The following is a 4,775-nucleotide window of genomic DNA, read 5'->3' on the forward strand; positions in this document are numbered from 1 at the left end:
TGCAATCAATTTCATCTATAAATAGTTGAAATCTATTTACTTTAATTACTTTGATGGGACCTATATTTTGTCATTGTACTACATGATATTAAAATATGAACTTTCAAGAAAGACTTGAATTTGTCCAAAAATTTAATTAAGTTTCAAAAATAAAGATGACAACACTTTTGTATAATGATAATTTTACATAGTGCTAATATTATTTAAGAAGATTTGTGTTTTTAGAGTTTATGATTTTATTTTATTTTTTAGCTGATAGGCTCATTCCTATTAGACATTGTAGAGTAGTAAAATGACCACTAGCAGATCCCGGTGGATTGTTTTGGTATCGACATAATGCAATGGGAGAGAAATCAACTCAATGAGATGCGTGGGAAGGGGTGTGACCGATAGAGAAGGTAATGGAGAGGACATCCTAAAAATAGGACAAAAGGGATTGATCCTAAGCTATGAATCCCACACATCCTGCATGAAAGCAATGCCCATAGTCTAAAGACATGTATAAAACTTCCTTGTGCTTATACTTCCCCAAGCAAATGGAGCAACACACATCCTGCGACTTGGGGTAGCTATTGGCACCTAAAAAACACCACTCTGGGATATGAATGTGTGGTCCTCTCATCCAGAACTCTAGTGCCTCCTTGTATATAGTTAAATTAATTATAATGTTTACTAAAGACCCAATTCTTGAAATATTTGTATTATTCATATTTCCTATCGAATGATCAACATTGTTTGCATTGCCTCTAATTCCTTGCATTCTCACACAGACATAAGAGGGAAGCATTATTGTGGAGACTAATACTAAGATTCCCACCTCTATTGCATTACTTCATGCAAATTTGATGTTGCTTCACCAACAATAATATTTAGATTCGCTTTTATAATGACATGATTTGATGGCAGCGACTGAAACATTCCAAACTTGGTACAATTACTAAGAAAAAAATGTCATGTCCCCAATTTTCGGTGGCAGTCTGATTAATTAATTTGATTAACTTGGTTGTCCAAAATAATGAGGATGACTAATTAATCATTTTAATTAAATAAATAAATGATATTAAGTTAATTACTTATAAAGTTATCAAATAAATAAATATTAAAAGATAACTTTATATTTAATTAATTTAATAAAGTGACTTGAATTATAAAATATTTAATAAAGTCACTTAAGAGATAAGATCAAAAATGTTCTAGAAGTCTCTGGAGAAGATGGAGAGAAAAGAATAAATAGGCACCCCGGGGCTCCATTCGAAGCAGGCAGTTGTTTATCTCTCTTTTGTTTTCAGATTGTGATTTAATCACAGGTGCATTGTGGAACCTAGGGTTTCTGCAATTGTCACAGTTGGCCATTGAGAACGATAACTCTCAATCGGTACGCAATTTTGAGGGTGTGAAATATCATCTGAATTATTGCAGATTGGATGTGACATTCAGTCATTTCATCAGGGCGTTAATTGGGGTCTAAGGCCAAATAATTACATAGAGATAGCTGTAGTATAGAATGGCTTTGTTCTTTATCAGCCAGAATTAAGGAAGAGAATCCATCCGTATTAGCGACGATTGGAAATATATATGATTTCTCATCTCTTACGATTTTCCTAAAAACCTTCCAGCAAACTCAAAAGGCCAAGCACCCTCCAGCAAATTTTAATACTTATCATCGATGTGCGGGTTTCATACAATATCGACGACATCAGAAATTGCATAGGCATTTAAAGGATCAAAGAACGGAAGACGACTTTCATGCATGATCAATAGCCAGCAGATATCAACAAGGTTGTTGTGCCTCAAAGACAAGCCGAAGGCAATTTAATTTACGGTGTCGTTGATACATTAAATCGCATAGACTAGACTGTCGATTTAAAGCAGGAGGACGACAGTATTTTCATTACGGTATGTATGGGATCTGCAGTTGGGCTCAGGAAGGCGCGGTCTTGGTGTGGACAGGTTAACAGGAGCGTTTGGGCAGTGAAGGCATTTTTACATTGTCGATTTCCAGCAGAATCTCGGGACGTCGTTGAGGGTTAATAATTACCGCGCAGAATAGATAGTCAGTATTCGTTCACTCTCTTTGGAAATTGTTATATTATCAGTCGAGTACCAACCACAGCACGAAATAAGTTGACCAGGCGGTAGAGACAATAATCCATTGAATAGCTGGAGGAAATCTGTATTCCGATCTTCCTGCGGCAGATTGCACTAAAGGAGAGACGGCACCCATTCCGTCCAGTCTGTGACTCCTGCTTCATCTGATTGAGAACTTGGTAGATGCAGTGGAAGGAGGAGTTCGAGATCAACATTCAGATATGCTGCTCTTGACTGGGAATAAGCTCAGTGGTTGATGTGACATGGCATCATGAGGGGCCTTATATAATACCACAAACAATACTGGCTATGAGAGTTTTCAAATGATATTGCAATAAGGTAAATGAGTTGACAACGCAGCTTGAGAAATGTCAACAATTACTAAATTCTGTAGCAGGATACAATGATGCTACGGTTCAGGTCCATTATTGAATCATGGTTAAGCAATGAAACATTTGATTGTAATAGGAATTTCTCCCTGAACATTGAAGGTATGATTGTATTTTGCATTTGAAAAGTCTTGGTGAATTATGTGAGGAATTACTCCATTCATGACAAATCTCATAGTGTATTAGTACAACTCTGATTACAAGAATAGAACTTGACATCAGTTTGTAACTAGTTCGTTAAACAACCTTGGGTGCTAACTGTTTGACGAAATGCCTAATCATTGAAGTTTTAGTATTTTGGTGTCTAAGAAGCAATAATCCTGTCGGGGTTATTTCAGTGGTATCAGAGCGGTTTTCTTGCCATCCTGTGGGGTGAGAACCGAATTACATGAGTGATCAGCACTCTACTTCAACCAAGATGGACAGGTACAGCACAAAATCTCCGAGGACACAATCTTGGACAAGTAATAGATATAGTATTCAGAGTCAGAATTGTGGAAAGGAGGACTATTCAGGCATTCAGGATGAGCTCAGAAAAATCAGACATAACATGTCTGAACTATTGGTTAAGCACCACCGTATGATTGACAGGCTGTCCGACCCAGCTAAGGTGAATAAATCAATTGGATTTCGTTTTGTCAAATCTTCTCACAAAGCGTTGACTGATACAATGAGAGATGTTACTAGGAACCTTAATGAGGAATTCGAGAAACAAGTGTGCAACCGGTCAAAGATTTCAGTTCGGTCACAGGAAGAAGTGGTGAAGGATATTACGCTGATGGATAGTAACTGTCAACTTGATACTCAAGTTGAGACAGTTGTATACGAGTTTCCCAAGGGTGATGTCTCAGGTACTCAGGGTAGTTTGGTTCCGACAAGCAATGATTACAGTGGAGTGAGTTCAAATAATGATAAGAATGTTGATGGTGAGATACCTGGTAGAGTTGAGCAGCCATTGAGCATTCATGATTTTGCTGACAGAGAGTACCAGGCTCAGCTAGACGCTTTGTCACATGAGGTTGAGACTGGTAGTACTTCACATAGGTTGACTAGTCCGCTAAAGGTAAGCAAAGATAGTGTTGTGACTTCTTTATCTCATCATGACAGGATGCGGGAGATGATAGAAGAGCACATCCGAATGATTCAGTCACAAGGAAGACATAAGGGAGTTCAGGCAAAATCTTCTTGCTTTGATTTACAGGCAATTAGTGAAGGAATGGGAACATGCAGCCAGGCATAGGCTATTGTTGGAGGCCCCAAGGAGAGGCTTGTATATTGACTGAGAAGGTCAAGAGGTGCAAACTGCTACTCATCCCAGAGAAGAGGAGGCATTGCCAATTTTATCTTCTAAAGATAGAATATCTCAAAGAAAGCCAAGTGAAGGATCTCACAAGCTATTGGTAAGTGAGAGGTTTTGAAAGCCAAGTGAAGGATCTCAAAGGCTATTGGTAAGTGAGAGATTTGATTCTCCTTCACATGTGGAAGATGATAAGTTTGACAAGGAAAATAGAAAGATGCTTTATGCTATGTGGCATATCAAATTGGGATGACAATAACCAAAGTTGTAACTTGGTGAAGGGGCAAATGAATAGATGCTCGAGCAAACATGAATTGGGTGGGGACTGTTGTTGAGACACTGGACTAGCTTGAGGAAGTGATAAAGTTAGAGCCGGTGATGGAAGCAACAGAAGTGGAGAACTACAAGAATGGAACCACATTGTCCCAGCACTACGTTGCTATGACATGTGTCTTGAAGCTGATGGAGAGCCCACTACACATGTATAGATTCACAGAGAGTATGTGGAAGCGTGTTCAAGCAATGATGAACCAAGAATTTATTTTTCTTTGCGATGCAAGAACAACCCATAGTTTGGAAGACCATATTACTAGTCTTACGACACCCAATTGTTTTGTTGAGAAAATAACCTACAATTCTCCTACATTCATAAATGTTGTATTCAAAAAAATTTCAACTAATTTTTGGTATAATCTAGAGTTAAATCTATCCAATAGAGTCATTTGTATGAAAGCAATGTGACTTAACTCATTTAGAACTGGTTGATGCCAAACAAAATAAGGGTCAATGGAAAAGGTTTAAAACATTTGACATGCCCAACCGAGGAACAAATCGATCAGTGACCAATCCAAAGGATTTAAAGTTTTAGCCAAATCTAGTAGTCATTGGTTGTCCAACCAAGACTCGCTAACTAAGATAATGAGTACAGAATTTGAATTTCATCCCTCTATAAATCAGTAGCACCAAAAGAAAAGAGAAAATAACTCTCAGTTTTCCTTAGA

General features: G+C 37.8%; 1 pseudogene; it reads right to left on the reverse strand.

Annotated features, from left to right (window-relative positions):
• Positions 1–270: 270 nt before the first annotated feature.
• On the reverse strand, positions 271–2,224 carry LOC149576810 (RING-H2 finger protein ATL70-like; annotated as a pseudogene).
• Positions 2,225–4,775: the final 2,551 nt, after the last annotated feature.

This window comes from Cupressus sempervirens, chromosome 1 (genome assembly GCF_028749045.1).
Source record: "Cupressus sempervirens isolate cs-2001-9-10 chromosome 1, ASM2874904v1, whole genome shotgun sequence".
Lineage (NCBI taxonomy): Eukaryota > Viridiplantae > Streptophyta > Pinopsida > Cupressales > Cupressaceae > Cupressus > Cupressus sempervirens.